At 47.5% G+C, this 17,636-nt stretch overlaps 2 pseudogenes; both read right to left on the bottom strand.

Annotated features, from left to right (window-relative positions):
- Positions 1-2,558: 2,558 nt before the first annotated feature.
- LOC144159970 (peptidyl-prolyl cis-trans isomerase pseudogene) lies at positions 2,559-3,106 on the bottom strand (annotated as a pseudogene).
- LOC144159959 (uncharacterized) lies at positions 3,103-4,088 on the bottom strand (annotated as a pseudogene).
- Between the last annotated feature and the right edge of the window lie 13,548 nt (positions 4,089-17,636).

Here is a 17,636-nt window from a genome sequence, read left to right as displayed (position 1 = left end):
GGTTGAATTTGTGGCATACTGTTCCAAGTATAGTGGATTTGTTCGGTCCGAGACATGTGAAAGCCCGGAGTCAGCGCCAGAAGAGGAGGACGACGATGGGACATTCGTTGATCTGCTCCCATCTGAAGTTCAGGTTGCTGAATATGTTGCCACTGATGATGGCGCTGTTGTCGCTGCCCATTTAAGCGATGATAAGATTGTGGCGATGCCCCAGCACGCACGATCGCATGCTGCCGCCGACGGACAATCCCCAAGGGTGATAGCGCTAGGGCTGAGCCACCACCGTTGAGTACAGTCCACGCGCCGCAAGTGCGGCGCCAGCCACGAGCGATAAATAAACGGGGACCCCAGTTTGGGTTCACTGACAAAAGCATTCGCACGTGTCCGTCTCGTCTATCCTCGGCTATATCGCGACAAGATCAACGATGGCCTCGGTGTGGCGGGTGAGGCGTCCGATAAGAGAACCCGTGCGATGTCATACTCCCGGCGGTTCGTACTGCAGAAGCAGCTCCGGATGCTCTCGCTGTTCTGGGAGAATTTCGCTATAACCCTTCGTACAATACTCTTCCCCTGCACGGATTTGTCACTTGTCGGAAAACTTGTTCTTTCTGACCAGCTACCCGTCTGAAGGCAAACTAGCATCACCGGATAATCCGTACATTTTTTACTCCCTAGATATCCGAATTAGCGTGCTTTTACTGTAATGGCGCATATAATGCTTTTGCATTAAAACACAAGGCAAGGACCGCGCTGCTAAGTAACAAATGAACATGCGCAGACCCACGTGGAACGCGGAGCGGGTATTAAGGGCGCGTGGTGCTGGCCTCACACAGCAGCGCAACAGCCACCAGTGAGCCAGGAAATTGTGCCCGCTAGTCCAATTCTAAGCAATATAGTCGAATTTATACCAGTCCAGGGTCAACAGGCCCGCGTAAAAACGTCAAAAAATAACCCAAACCACTCTAATCGCATAACTCAAAAACATTACTCGCAGTGCAAAACTAGAAGGAGCACTAAGCAGTCTTCCAATCGACGGTAATGCTGACGCATTCACAAATGACAAGAACTTCTTAGGTGTCTTCAGATTTCAATGGATTTTACAAAAGCTTTTCATAAAGTTTCGTGCGCAAAAATCTATAAATTAGGGACACTCCTTAGCCTGGCCTGGGAGAAACCTTGAGAAATTGCTATTGGCAATTATCAGCACCTGAGAAAAATGTGTTCTTTTTGGTAATAAGTCCTGTAGTAAACTTTCCATCGAACCTGGTGCTCCCCAGGTGTCTATTCATTTTGTTTAGAAACGATATCCTTGGTAAACGCAATATCATAACAAGAAATAAACAAGGACGCAGCGAAATAGCAATCCAAAACAAAACGTCAGAAAAATGTCAGCACCGTAGTGCAGTCAAATCGCCAAATTAAAAAAAAAACACCATAGTGACTGGAGCCGCAGAATTCTCGAGCGGGGACTTTGACAGCTGCCCACAGTCGCTGATGATCTTCTTGGACGTCTTGCCGGACTCCGAACTGTAGGCCTCGAACTTGGCAACTTCCACGGCTTTGACGACGATGCCAAACACAACGTGTTTGCCATCCATCCAACTAGTCTCGGCCACGGCCATGAAGAAGTGCGACCTGCTCGTGTTCGCGCCGCCAATCGCCATGGGTGGGACTCCAGCGCCCGTGAGCTTAGTCCTCGTCCTCGAACTTGTTGCCGTAGATGCGCTTGCCTTCGGAACCGTTGGGGTTCGTGAAGTCCCCGCCCTGGCACATGAAGTTCGGTATGACCTCGTGGAAACTGGAGGACTGGGAGCTGAACGTTTTCTCCCTTTTGCACAGCGCAGGAAAGATCTCTGCCGTCGTGGGAATATAGTAAGCACGCAGCTCCATCACGATGCGGCCCTGCTGCTGGCCACCGGCGTTCGCCAGATTCCAGGGCCCGTGGGCATCAGGTGAAAGTAGTCGTCCGCGAACGTGTTGCCGTAGATGCACTTGCCTTCGGAACCGTTGGGGTTCGTGGAGTCCCGCCCTGGCACATGAAGTTCGGGATGACCTCGTGGAAACTGGAGTACTGGGATCTGAATTCTTTCTCCCCTGTGCACAGCGCAGAAAAGATCTCTGCCGTCCTGGGAACATAGTAAGCACGCAGCTCCATCACGATACGGCCCTGCTGCTGGCCACCAGCATTCGCCATGGGCAAGATTCCAGGGCCCGTGGGCATCAGGTGGAAGTAGTCGTCCTCGAACTTGTTGCTGTAGATTCACTTGCCTTCGGAACCGTTGGGGTTCGTTAACTACCGCTCTGGCACAAAAAGTTCGGGATAACCTCGTGGAAACTGGAGGACTGGGAGCTGAACCTTTTCTCCCTTTTTCACAGCGCAGAAAAGATCTCTGTCATCTTGGGGACATAGTAAACGCGAAGCTCCATCACGATGCGATCCGGCTGCTGGCCACCGGCGTTCCCCATGGGCAGGATTCCAGGGCCCGTGGACATCAGGTGGAAGTAGTCGTTATCGAACTTGTTGCCGTTGATGCACTTGCCTTCGGAACGGTTGGGGTTCATGGAGTCCCGCCCTGGCATATGAAGTTCGGAATGACCTCGTGGAAACTGGAGGACTGGAAGCTGAATTCTTTCTCCCCTGTGCACAGCGCAGAAAAGATCTCTGCCGTCCTGGGAACATAGTAAGCACGCAGCTCCATCACGATGCGGCCCTGCTGCTGGCCACCGGCGTTCGCCATGGGCAGGATTCCAGGGCCCGTGGGCATCAGGTGGAAGTAGTCGTTATCGAACTTGTTGCCGTTGATGCACTTGCCTTCGGAACTGTTGGGGTTCATGGAGTCCCGCCCTGGCATATGAAGTTCGGAATGACCTCGTGGAAACTGGAGGACTGGGAGCTGAATTCTTTCTCTCCTGTGCACAGCGCAGAAAAGATCTCTGCCATCCTGGGAACATAGTAAGCACGCAGCTCCATCACGATGCGGCCCTGCTGCTGGCCACCGGCGTTCGCCATGGGCAAGATTCCAGGGCCCGTGGGCATCAGGTGGAAGTAGTCGTCCTCGAACTTGTTGCCGTAGATGCATTTGCCTTCGGAACCGTTGGGGTTCATGAAGTACCACACTGGCACAAAAAGTTCGGAATGACCTCGTAGAAACTGGAAGACTGGGAGCTGAATTCTTTCTCCCCTGTGCACAGCGCAGAAAAGATCTCTGCCGTCCTGGAAACATAGTAAGCGCGCAGCTCCATCACGATGCGACCCAGCTGCTGGCCACCGGCATTCGCCATGGGCAGGATTCCAGGGCCCGTGGGCATCAGGTGGAAGTAGTCGTCCTCGAACTTGTTGCCGTAGATGCACTTGCCTTCGGAACCATTGGGGTTCGTGAAGTACCACCCTGGAACAAAAAGTTCGGGATGACCTCGTGGAAACTGGAGGACAGGGAGCTGAATTCTTTCTCCCCTGTGCACAGCGCAGAAAAGATCTCTGCCGTCCTGGGAACATAGTAAGCACGCAGCTCCATCACGATGCGGCCCTGCTGCTGGCCACCGCCGTTCGCCATGGGCAAGATTGCAGGGCCCGTGGGCATCAGGTGGAAGTAGTCGTCCTCGAACTTGTTGCCGTAGATGCACTTGCCTTCGGAACCGTTGGGGTTCGTGAAGTACCACCCTGGCACAAAAAGTTCGGGATGACCTCGTGGAAACTGGAGGACAGGGAGCTGAATTCTTCCTCCCCTGTGCACAGCGCAGAAAAGATTTCTGCCGTCCTGGGAACATAGTAAGCACGCAGCTCCATCACGATGCGGCCCTGCTGCTGGCCACCGGCGTTCGCCATGGGCAAGATTCCAGGGCCCGTGGGCATCAGGTGGAAGTAGTCGTCCTCGGACTTGTTGCCGTAGATGCACTTGCCTTCGGAACCGTTGGGGTTCGTTAAGTACCACCCTGGCACAAAAAGTTCGGGATGACCTCGTGGAAACTGGAGGACGGGGAGAGATCTCTGCCGTCCTGGGAACGTAGTCAGCGCGCAGCTCCATTGCGATGAGGCCCAGCTGCTGGCCACCGGCCTCAACGTCGAAAAACACTTTCGGGAAGCCCATCGGTCCCCCCGGTATATCAATCCTTCCTCAATGATGGAATTCTTTTCTTCGGGGCGGCAGGATAAGGCGACGTGGTCAACCGCGGCCAGTGGCTTCTTCTTCTTCCTCCTCTTCTTCTTCAGGGTTGCTGTTCACTCTGTTCCCACTTTCTTTTCTCGTCACACACGAAAAAATGGGCAGTTTCGCGCAGCATCAAGCAGGGCCCTCGAACAACGAGATTTCGTAGATAGGCGCGTAGCCCTGTGCTTGTGGTGTGAGGGCCACCCATTAAATCATTGCATCATCTTCCATGGTTCGTCTCACTAGTCCTGCTGCTACACAGCAATATTAGTCTTTATGCCGACGTATGTGTTACTTCAAGACAGTACCCCTAAAAACAAATTTACGCTATATTAATAGCAACAGAGGCTGTTCCTTAGTGTGAGGCTTGGAAAATGCCAATCAATTTTGACAAAAAAAGACGGTCCACATGTCCATTACTTATAATAGAAAAACAAAACGTTTAGTCCACTAACAAGGTCCACTAACAAACTACGTTCGTTTAGATGTCTTGGGCTATGGATAAATATGGTCTTCATTGAACAACGCATATTCGCATCGTGTGTTCCTAGGCTAATCACAAAATACTTTTTCTGCGATATCTGACAATTTCACTATCATATTTTCCCTTACTTGCTTATAAAGTTATAGTGCGGCCAATACTCGATTACTCTGATATTATCTGGGATATTTTAACTGAAGCTGGCAGTTATAAATTAAAAAGATGCAGTTCATAGAAGAGCCGTTTGAATCATAAACAACAGCTATTGACGAACATCAGTAACAAAACTATTACTTAAAGCAAGCTTACCTTCACTGTCAGAGAGAAACCATATGCAGGGTGTCCAAACTATCATGCACCAAGATTTTAAAATAGAGCAAGAGCAGTGCATAATGTTTCCAGTACAGTGGAGTAGCGGCTACTAATTTTTTCGTTCATGTGATTTAGTTAATTGTAATTAATTGCCTAACTCGAGAAGTACTGGCCTAATCATTAAAGCGTCAACGAGGCACGTGTAGGTACCCACGAGCGGCATCTAACTGCAGTGTTTTTATCGACAAACTAATGCGTACTCACTTATCCTGACTGACAAAGAAACCCCGCGAAATATGAAAAATACCACATGGCGGCGCTCCCACCCTCTTCATAAACCAGAGCCCTCAAATGAACTGATTGAAAGCAAATGCTTTGCCTGTCACACGACCGAAAAGAGAGCGCATCCCCTTGATAATGACATGCATGGAAGCAGCAGCAACAGCAAGTTTCGCGGGGCACGTGTGGCAAATAAAACACAAACTCGGTCGCGAGTTCTTGTTTTTTTTTTCTTCTTTATTTCATTCTGGCTAACTCAGAGGCAGCCCGTTCGAGGGCACTGTTTTATGATGCGTTCGGGAACGCCGTCACGTGGTATTTTTCATATTTAGCGGGGCTTCTTCATCCGTCAGAATAAATGAGTACGCAATTAGTTCGGCGCTGGAAATACCGCAGTTAGATGCCTCACTGTTCTTTGAATCTAATTAACCCAAAAATACTGCCCACTACTCCACTGTACTGGAAACATCATGCACCAGGTTTTCTTCGAATGACGCCATTTCTTTTTTAAAATCTTGGTGCATGATAGCTGGGACACCCTGTATATCCCGTATAATTTTTTTTCGGCAAGTAATAATCGACATTAAAAATTAGATGTGGCCTAACTAATTTCTTTTCTTCTGGTTACGCCAGTCGACAACGCTTCCGTACCCGAAATAACTGCTTTTTTCAAAGCATCGGTATTCGGTTGCCGGACGCATATCGAATTATTATCATCATCATTTTCCCTTTGCGTCTTTTTCTTCTTCTTTCCGTTACTGTGATATGGCACATACGCGTGTTCCCATCATTAAGCACAGATGATATTTAGCGGAATGTACTTCGCTAGTGAATGGGATCGGCACAGCTTCAGTGCAGAGGCATTACTCGCCTCATCAACCGCATGGAATGCGCAGATGTCTATCTGGACTGATGCAAGGCAGCAATACGCACCTCTTCATGAGATTAATCCCAAGTGCACCTTCAGAATGCCACCTGGACTTAGCAAGCGCGAGGAAGCCATTCTGCATAGGCTGCGCTTGAATGTGGCCTACACGGGACATTACCTGTACAAAATCCAGCAGGCATCTTCACCTCTTTGTTCCAGATGTGACTCACGAGAAGACATCCATCATGTTATATGCGTGTGTCCAAAGTACACCGTGCACAGACAGAAACTCATATTATCTTTGTGCAGGCAGCTTGGTGCGGGACTTGAGCTGAGGGCTGTTTTGGGTCAATGGTCGGGTTCCAGTCAGGGTGCGCGTGCAATCAAAGCTCTTTTGGAGTTTCTTCGGAGCACAGAACTGGACAGAGTTTTGTGATTGAAAATTTTGGCCGCATCAAATGACATCTTTTTGTTTTCAGATTTTATTCTCTTTTTTTTTTCTTATCTTATCTAGCGTAGCAAGCCAGCCCGACGGCTCGGCTAACATCGCTGGTTTTCATTAAAGTTATTCTCTCTCTCTCTCTCTCTCTCTCTCTCTCTCTCTCTCTCTCTCTCTCTCTCTCTCTCTCTCTCTCTCTCTCTCTCTCTCTCTCTCTCTCTCTCTCGCTAGTCGCCCAATCGATATTTCTGTAATCACGCTCACATTGCTCGCGTAGGCCTCAGTGCACGTCTTCAACACACCTGTCAGTGGTATCCCAATTCACTAAGTCCACGTTTATTCATCTAGGAGAGAGAGAAGCATCTTTAATGGTCAAGTGAGGTGAGCCAGGAAGGGCGCCCGACTTGCTACACCAAATGGGGGTGAAGGTGTGATGAAAATATATGAAAACTCTCACTTACACATGAATACTCAAACACACAGACGCACACAAAAAGCACACACACAATCAGGTGATATATTCATTTGTCTGAGAGTTCATATCTCACTCACAAGTCCAGTTCTCCGGAGGAATGTTAAGAGCACTTTTGTTGCGCGACTTGTCATGCCGGTTGTAAGCCAGGACCCAAGGAGGTGACTCGGAGAGATCTGGGTGGACGAGGGCAGGCCCAGAGAAAGCTTTGCCGTGGTACGCTCAAGTTCGTAGCGAGGACATGCGCAGAGAACGTGTTTCAGGTCCTCGCGAACTCGCGGTAGGACACAGAGGTGAGGAAACTCGACGCAGTTGAAAAAGGAAATGCTAAGGTTGTCGAATTGAGACAGTGTCGAGGATGCATGGTGGTCTCGCATTCCGGAGGCCCCTGGTTCGAATTCCATCGAGACCAAAATGTTTCGTACTTGTGTTTGAAAACTCAATTACTGATGTTGTTTACAAGGGTTCCCTGAGAAATGTGGCCTTAATCGGGGCTTTTTTTACCTGTGGTTTTTTTTCCGTCGACCATTTTGTGTACCATCTGTGTGCGAGGACGCCAGATTTTTTACCTACCGCGTGAACTAATGCTTTGGCCTTAAACAGCTTCGGGGGTTCGGCAAGATACGCTTCGCATAGCAAAGATTGGCTGCGTGAACGCTTAATTCGCTGCAAATGACGTCAGACGAAACGCTTCAGCCCGACCCGGTAGGTAGCGCTTCTATTCTGTAGTGAGTGAGTGAGTGAGTGAGTGAGTGAGTGAGTGAGTGAGTGAGTGAGTGAGTGAGTGAGGGAGGGAGGGAGGGAGGGAGGGAGGGAGGGAGGGAGGGAGGGAGGGAGGGAGGGAGGGAGGAAGGGAGGGAGGGAGGGAGGGAGGGAGCAAGCGAGCGATTGAGTGAGTGAGTGAGTGAGTGAGTGAGTGAGTGAGTGAGTGAGTGAGTGAGTGAGTGAGTGAGTGAGTGAGTGAGTGAGTGAGTGAGTGAGTGAGTGAGTGAGTGAGTGAGTGAGTGAGTGAGTTGGCAATTTCTCCGCCCGAATGCCACCTTTTAAAAGTGTTCGCGGCCAATCACCAAAAATCACAGAGGTTAGTGTCCTTCAAAAAGTTCAGATCAAGGCGTAAGATGTCCCTCCTAGCGGTCCAGTGTTCTTTTGGGAATAGTATGTCGTCGAAGGAGGAGTGCGGGGTGGCTCTTCTTAGTTCGGTTGTAGATTGACTATGTCGCAGACTATCCAAGAATTCAGATTTAGTTTCAACGCACACTTTGAGCAAAATGGCGGCCGACGCTTGTACTTTTGTACGGCGCTCACCAGTGGTTGTGCTGTTTCACACACCCATGAGTCATCATTGGTGGCAATCAAGTGGCGACTCACGGACAGAGCGAAATTTCAGCATTTCTGTAGCAAAGAAAGATTATCGCCTTTATCGTCCTTAACCTTCTAAGTGAAGTCTGTACTTTCCTCCCTGAAGCCATTTAACGTGCTAATAATTGTTGTTTTAGCACCATGCTGTCAAACTTTACGAATACCATCCGAAATTATGAAATATAGAATTTTATAAGACGGCGTAAAAATACCGGACATCTAATATTTCTTAACGGTACAATGATTGACGATCCTCGGGTGGTCGCGCATCGCTTTAACTAGTATTTTTACAGCTTTTTTTTCTGGTCTCATACGTGCCTGCAGGCAGTGGCACTGACAGCCGTAATCTAAATTTTAAACATATGTTACTGAAGAATGGCGTACTGAATTTTCCCCTCGGAGTAAAAGCAAAATCCCTCGCCTTTACTGAACACAATCCTGGCGCATTTATCCAGTGTAATGCCGAGACATTGATGCTTTGTACATTGTTGTGATTTAACCAGCTTCGATAAGACATGCAACGTAACCCTTCGGTGAGAGATCAGGCCTTGTTTCGCCAACTATCAAAAAGGGGGAGCCTGAATACATTCCACGTTATCGTCCGATCTTTTAGACCTTCTCCTGTTATGTATTGTTTCAACATACAATTGCCACGAGCATCAGTAATTTCTTGGCTGAACATCGCTTCATATCACTTTTACAGCGTGGCTTTGGAAAATTGCTCTCCACCCTCACTCGCTTTATTTCAGTTGTTTATTTGTTTGCGTTTTCTTTTAGACAAAACCGGTCAGGTCTATGTGATATGCGCTTACATTTCAGCAAATTCAATTTTACTGACTTGCGAATTACTCATTGCAAAGATTCCCAGCCACCTAGTTACTTGGGTCACTGCTCATCTGAATAGCCGAAAACGCTATTTCGACATCTGCGGACACACTTCGCATCATCTTCCAGATAATTCCGGCGAAGTCTAGGGCAGTGCTCTTGGACCAGGGATATTTTTAATTTATTGCAGTGGCATCGTTATAATATACTCATGAACCAATTAAAATGTGTTTGCGGATGGCTGTGTTATTTTTAGTCTTGTACAAAGGACAGATGACAATTCTCACTAAACGCTGCATTAACAACGTTCATTCGTGGTGCAATTAATTTGGTGTGATGTTAACGCAGATAAATCATTTTTACTTCGATCTCTCATAATAGAAATCCCCTTAACTTTTTTATTTGGCTTCTAGCTGGTTTTTAAGAGAAGTGAGTCAGTATAAAAACGTCGAGATAACAAAAACAAACGGCCTGATTTGGAATACCCACGCCGCTGATGTCCCTTTCGAGAACTGTCTTTTGATGCATAAACTCCGAGACGCTCCTAATTACGTAAAATTATTAGAGTATAAGACTGTAATACTGCCTCAGCTAGTATTTGCTATATCCTTCGGGACACGCATACTAAACCCAATCATTCGCTTAAAAAAGACCCTGTATTCACTGAATAATAAACAAATTTATATATTCGCTAGGAAACTTCGAACTTGAGTCACCCCCACCCCAAAACTTAACTCCAGTATGTACCCGGTGAATCCGCCACACCCAGCAGACAAAACACAAGTTTGGTTCATTGGAAAGATTACCTCTTTAGAATCATATACTGACACACATGTTCACGTATTGGTGCCCTTGATTCGCAACTACAACGTCCCCTTCCTCTAAGCCTCCCACGGTCTAACGCAACTCTTTGCTGTCTCTGGCTGAGGGTAGCTTTCCCAAACGCTTAATCATACTTGATAGGAATGGCAGCAAGTGAGGAGTGCGAAACGTGCGGCACGCCGGAGACAATACGCCACGTTTTATGCGAGTGCCCACGCTACTCGCCTTAAAGAAAAAAGCTGTTGTCAGCACTGAGGAACCTGGACTCCCGGCCGCCATTTTCGGAGGAGAAGATTCTGTGTCAATGGCCCTCTCTATAATCCGCTCAGAACGCGACAGGAACTCTTACGCTTTCTACGGGCGACGAACTGAAATTCCAGACTATAGACTGAAAGCCTACAGTGGCGATCACTGAACTTGAACGTTTAGTGCTTCAGCGCTGGGCATACCTGTCTGCTCCAACTTTTCTTCTTTCTTTCCTTTTTCTTTTTTGCCTATGTACTCTTTCCCACGTGCAGGATAGAAAACTAGGATCTAGCCAGGTTAATTTTCCTGCCTTCCTTCTACATCCTTCCTTCCTTCCTTCCTTCCTTCCTTCCTTCCTTCCTTCCTTCCACTTTTAACGCACACTTCACTCAAATAAAATATATAATTAGGAAAAAAGGGACTGGGCATGCGACCCACTAGCTCATTTCCCACAACAGAACCTATGATGTCATACGCGCCAGCTCTGCGATTGGCTGAGGCCGGCAAAAGCAAATGCAAATTAGGCAGAGCTTATAAGCTTGCCGTACGAGCTATTTGCGCTTAAATTTAGAGTAATTCTTTTTATAGCCGTAAGAATGGTGGGTTAAACAGTGGAAGTTACGAAAGCACACCTAAACATAGAAGTACCGATGTGTACTGCTGTTGGTACTGCGCCCACTATGCTTGTTTAGCTGCACAGCACTGCGTCTCTTTGTGGTTGTCTCAGACGACACTGGCCGATTGGCGTAAGCGACGGCGTTTTACCGGAACATATTTTGCATATTTTACAGGGCCATGTTATTTTGCAAGTCGCAAGTTTGAATCCCCGGGAGGGAATTTTCTTTTCGTAAGTTGATTTATTCGTTTTCGGCCGATGTTTTCTATACTGAACTCACCATTTTCGCGATGTAACGACCATTGCTCCACGAGCGAGTTCGCAGAACGCGCGCAGACTGACACTGATGCGCTACCGAGTTCTCGAGTTCTCGTTCGCATGCTCTTGCCACAAGCACCGACTGCTTGCTGGCAGTGGGCGCAGGCCAGAATAAGCGGACCCTTGGCCTGGTGCGAGCAGGCATGAGTGAGGCAAGCTCCAAAGATGGGAGATGGCATGTGAGCGTCTGCGGTGACGCGGCGGGTGTTCACCCACTGCATAGGCCTCGGCTAGTGATTGCTACGGTTCCAAGCCGTCCTGGGAGGCTTATCTTAGGCATTTTACAGCCGACAACATAGCAGAAGCGCGGTACGGCGGTTACTCAGATATCGAGAATGCTCATCAAACGATAACGTCGGATACCAAGCATGTTGTTTCACAGAACCGAAACCGAAACTTGTTTGAAGGCTAATCTTGGACATTGTATACAATCACGTAGCACCTTTACCTGACGTCACTGTGGTTAGTTGGTGCAGCCGCCACAAACCACTCATGGTAGTTTTTCTTCTTTCAGGCTTTATAAAATAAATTATAGAAATTATAGAAATTAATAACCTTAGAGGTGGTCACACTGAACGGAGCTGTCTAAATATAATGACAACTACAGGCCTTAAAATCGGATATGACGGTTCTCTGAACACACACTTTGCTAGTGCCATTGCGCCTGATGATAGATGCGATGAATCTGAGAGTCCCATATCCTCAGTTAGCCAAATAGCTAATTCTGTCTCATTGACCCCGGTTGCACCTAATGAAATCAGGGAAATTATTATGCATATTCAAAACAATCTTGCTTCGGGTTTTGATGATCCAAAATCCGTACCTATTAAGCATGTATCGGATATCATATCCCCTATTTTAGCAGTTTTTGTTAATAGGACATTCGAGACGGGAATTCTTCCGGAGCAGTTAAAAATAGCACGAATTTTTCCTGTTCATAAGGGTGGTTGTGAAAAATAAATAAACAATTACAGGCCAATCTCAATTATACCAGTCTTGTCAAAAGTATTCGAACGTGCCATAAACACTCGACTAGAGAATTTTTTTATAAATTTAATATTATAAGCAATGTGCAATTCGGTTTTCAGAAAGGATAATCTACTGAAGCCACTTTACTTAGTATTAAGGACGACATAATACATAATTTTGAAAGCAGATTATACAGTCTACGATTATTCGTTGACTTGCGCAAGGCGTTCTACTCTGTGTGCCATGATGTCCTTGTGTCGAAACTTCCAACATATGGTGTACGGGGGTGGTACTGAAGTTAATAGAGAGTTACCGCACTGATCGATGTCAGTACGTCAGTGTGTGCGGTGACACGTCAGACCAAATCAAAGTGAAAAGAGGCGTACCCCAGGGCTCTATCCTCGGACCTTTGCTATTTTTAATTTATGTGAACGACTTTTGTAGCATACCTTATACACCTTAAGTCAATATGTACGCTGATGATACTAACACTTTCTTTACTGCCCGTAGCCTTTTTGAAGTGGAAAACATGGCAAATAAGGCAAAAAATTATGGCATCGAGATTATTTTTCGAGGTGTGAAAATAAAACAAGAAAAGCAACAAAAATTTTTGGGTGTCTGGTTTCCGGAAAATCTTTCCTGGAACGTTCACATTGATAATTTGGCAATTGATCTAAGTAGGTCGGTAGGCTGCCTGTATAGGTTAACCTCATTGATTCCCAGATGGCTGAAACTTTCCACTTACAACTCACTTTTATATTCAAGGTTAAGCTATTGCATTTTGGTATGGGGCATAACCACCAATACGAACTATGACAGGCTGATAAACTTGCAAAAAAAAAGGTTTTGCGGACTCTTGAGTGCTACACGGGTCGTGCGGAATATTTACCAACATCTCCCCTTTATATAAAATACCCCTATTGAAAGCAAACCAAGTTTTTTTAGATGCGACGCATCTCTTTAACTCGCCTTGTCCGCCGTAGTCGGCGTAGTCCGCACGTCTCTCTCCCCCATTCTCCTCGCCGCGCCAGCTGCGCGCTAACGCCGCTCTCTCACCGCAGCGCCATCTGCGTTTAGCGCTCGCTGGCTTTCGCTCCCGTCGCCATGCCAGCTGTGTGTCAGCGCGCGTTAGCGCTCGGTTAAACACGTGCGCATGCGCTGCTCTCTCTCCTTCCGCTACATATAAACGCGGTAACTGCGCCGCTCCATTCAGTCGTTCCGCCGCCGTTCCACCGCGCCGCTCCGCCGATGACATCCGATGACCACCGATGATTGAATGGAGACTAACGGGCCTGCTATCGCGAGCTAACATAACGGAAACGCAACGGAAACCCACGATGCGTCGCATCTACCCATTATTCCCCTCGCGGGAAGATGGTGTAAATTTTTTTTATTTTAGGCTTTTTCAATATACCGTACAAAAATAAACTCTACACCACTGATAACGTATCTGAAATATCTTTATATAGTTTTTGCCGGCAACACCTTAAGCTGCCAAAGACAAGAACCAATTACGAGCGACAACATTTAGAATACCAAATTCCCTTTCTTTTGAATGGGGTAGAGATGCAAGTAGATTTTAGAAAGAAGATATCGAATAACACATTTAAAACTATAAAAATGAAAAGTAATGTTCAGTGTACCTAATTTGTTTCTATGCCTTGTATTTACTTAATATGGGCCGACTAGTTTCTTTCTGCGCACGTACAACTGGTATTTTTGTTGCGATTGTTATCTTGTGCTTATCGCAATGATTTAATAATTAAAATGACGTTGTGATATGTGCCTTTATTTTCAATACACAGTGGTGTCCTTTTTGTTTTGATAAGAGTGTGTCTGTGTGTAAATCAATTTCCTTGTAAAACATTTTCTTGATATGTTCTGCATTGCGAAATAATTGCCATGCTTTGTTTTCCTTGTATTAAAATGTACCTGCGTGTCAACTGTGCTCGGAGGGAAGGCCTCTGTCAGGCTAGCCGCCTTTTGCCTTCCCTCCGTTTTTCTGTGCTCAGAAAAAATAAACTTCAATTAAATTCAATTCAATTCAAATACCGCCTTATGGCCCGGATAAATGATGGAAAATGTGTTCATTTGAGCCAGTCTACGCAGTGCAAGCAAAGACGGGAGCTTGACAAATTCACTTCAGAGCCCCTTTAAATAGGCAACCCTCACCCTAACAAGCATGCACCTTTTAGCAAATCCCCCCGCGTTTGCCCGCTGAAACGACAATACTTTCAGTTCGAAATAATATATTGTGATCATTGAAATTGAAGTAAGACGATTCCGCACAGATCTATGAAAGAGGGGCATGCTTCTTAAGGCCAAAGCCTCAGATTTCTCATCAGATGCGAAAACTGGCCGTAGTTGCTGGCGACTACTCGAACGAAACCAAATAACGGCAGCCTGTAAAAAAGAAAATAAATAAATAAAATATACATAGAAACTTATTTGAGTACCAATGAAATCTGAACCCGGGTCGCGAAGAGCCGCGGCCAAGTGTGGCAACTACAGCGCTAACACTGTACCGTGCCAGGATGGAACCAGATTTGTCCGGATGCGTGCCGCATGACAGGTGAACGTGACGGCACCACAAACACGACGCAGCGCTGAAGAAGTCTCCGACAATCGCTGGCTTTCTCCTTCAAATCACTTATGAGACTTAAGTGCCCGATAATTTTTTTTTCGTTAACACCTAAAAGAATAAAATTGTTACATGCTGCATTACAAAAGTACCAGCAGAGCTTCCGCTCTCAAAAGCTGCGCACGATTTCACGTCAAGGCATTGATTTCAGAAAGTGTTTCCCTCACTGCAGACTGGCCGCATCGCAACAAAATTCCCCGGAGGAGCTCTGTTTTTTTTTTTTTCAATGTTATCCTGGTTAAAAAACGAAAAAAAAAACTGTTTTTTAATGTTTTTTTTTTTTGTAACCGCTCACATCTCTAGCGCACGTACCAAACCCACCCATTGGCTTCTGAGAGGGAAATCACACCCCTACCCCTGACGTGACTTTGAAGAGTTCAGGAGGCTGAATGTTGATTAACATCTGTTCGTACGTTTTGACTTATCTAAATAGAGTGCTTGTCAATTGGTGAGAACGAAAGAGAAAGAAACAGGTGTTAAACAGTTGCGCCTGGAGTGCTGATATCAAGAAAATCTCCGGGGACACCTAAGCACTCAGGAGCGGTGAACGCGAAAACATTATGTCGAATCGGCGTACGGATATGCCGGTATTGTGGACGCCGCTGTGCGCCGAGCACAGCCCCTTGGCTCGGGGCTGACTGCTGCGCCGCTGGATGAGGCAGCGGAAGTAGTGCGAAACTCGGGCTGAAATCACTTATCGTTTCACCGTCGTCGTCGTCGTCCCTCTTTCTTCTTTGCGAATTTTCCTCATTCTGTGACTAAGAGCCTTGACCAGTCGCCCTTATCAGGCCTGCACTTACTCTTAAAGTTCGGTAGCCGCAACGTTAACTAAGCCTAACGACGTGCCAAGCAACGTCAAACTGCGGTTACCGGTTGACGACGCTGGACCTGGAAGCGTAACGTTAGGCCTCGCTTCTTTCGGCCAACGCATGCCGGGAGTGTCCAGTTAAACATCGAGCTTCATCTCTGTGTGTTGCGTCCGCAGCCACATGACGCGTCGCACACAAAGGGGACGTCAGGCCGGCGCATACCCGCGTTCGCAGCCGATGGTCGCGCTACTTTCCTTTGTGTGCTTTTCTGGCGCTTGCGTTTGGGAACGTTCCGCAGCCCTTGAAAATGCAAGAAGCGCTACAGATGCCGGGAAACGCGGAGGCCGACAGCGGCCTCTTCGCTCAATGGGCCATTCAGTGCTTTTGCATTAAAAATAAGATTGACTAGCCCTGGTGAAACGAGCACTGGAATCGTCGCGGACTCGCTGCCTCCCAGACATGGGAGGCTGACCACTTCCCCTTCCCCTCAAGCTGAAATAAACATGTTTTTTACCTTGCCCCAGCCACTACGAGCGCCGCATGGCGGAGATGTTTCCCTCACGTTCGATATATCTGCATGTAGGCTGTATATGCGTGGCTGACGTCGCCACAGCAGCCGACTAATCTCGCTTGACGGGCATGCGTGGCTGGCTGACCATTGAATTTCGCGTTGCCTGCGGACCACTAAGGCGCAGTTTCGAACACGCTACTGTCCGATAGACCCACTTGTAATGGCTTGTTTCCTCTCGTCGTGTCGCTGCCGGACGCGCCCTTGAACGGCTGCTGGCATGCTCGCATGTCTGCTTGCAGGCATGCTCAGTCTAAGAGGTTCATTTTGGGGTTTCACGCACTAGCGGGCCTTCTCAGCCAAATATCAACTGACATTTTTATTTCACTTAAAAAATTACAGCATGTTTGGCCTTTTAGGATAAAACTGTAAGTCTAGCAAGTCTCGTTACGTCATAGAATGAAAATTACGCGAAATCGTTGTTTGAAAGCACTCGTAATATAACATCGCGCATATTCTGGATCGTGACTGCGATAGCTCTCCAGTCGCCTTAATTGGCACTAGCCCCAAATGATCGACGATTTCACCTCTCTTTACTTTGCCTTCGCTCGGAGTCTCTCGCGTCGTCACTCTCGTCATTTCGTTACTCCCGGCAACATGTCCCGAGTGGACCTTGCACCGCAAAACACCTTAGCTGTCGCCGTCCCTTCATTTGTAGGGTGCGGCAGGGAGCTTACAATTATTACAGCAGGATTACTCCCCCCTCCTTTTTTTTCTGCGTCCTTTGGAAGAGAGAGAGAGAGAAAGGGGGAGAAAGAGAGAGAGAAAATCCGCCCGTTCGATCTCTCAGCTCCCGGGACGGTGCTCTCTGCTCGTGCCGCGGCTGACCACACGTGTTCTCTCGCTCTGCATGCACAACCTCACTCTCCGGTCACCTGTTCGCCTCTGGCGCTTCACATTTTGATAGAAAAAGGCCTGTGTTGCCCCCGCGTGTCTGAATAAACGTCTTCCCAGCAATGCATTTGTGTTTGGTAGTGTAGCCGACTCTAAGCAGATCGGTCTAAGCTTGGTCCTTGTAAGCTGGCATTCCCACACCGTGTGTTGCACAGTGAGGCCTACTCATAGCGCAAAACACAAGCGGCAGTGGGCGGGAACGCAGCGGAAGGAGGTCACCGACGATCCGATCGCGGCGCCAAGCGTAAGCGCAAGGCCCGTCGGGACTTCGAATACAGCGAGGCGGAAAACGTAAGACGGCGGCGTGGCTGCAATCCCTCTCAAAGCTTTCCCAGCCTGACGTCGCGGTTTGAGCGAGAGTTTGGGGCCAACCAATACCCCCACAAACAGCTCCCGCCACAAGGTCATACCCCTTCACAGAGCGGGATGGCACTGACTTTTATTTATTTATTTATTTATTTATTTATTTATTAACACGAAAGTTTTTTATTCCCGGATACGCGAAGATTTCGCTGCCGTCGTATCCGTCACGGAAGTGACGCCACTACAATGAAGCAAGCGGCCTGTAAA

This window comes from Haemaphysalis longicornis, unplaced genomic scaffold, assembly GCF_048455015.1.
Source record: "Haemaphysalis longicornis isolate Haplotype H1 unplaced genomic scaffold, Haemaphysalis longicornis Haplotype H1 scaffold_1, whole genome shotgun sequence".
NCBI lineage: Eukaryota > Metazoa > Arthropoda > Arachnida > Ixodida > Ixodidae > Haemaphysalis > Haemaphysalis longicornis.
Note: the sequence above shows the minus strand (reverse complement) of the source record. Positions and strands in the feature narration are given on the sequence as shown.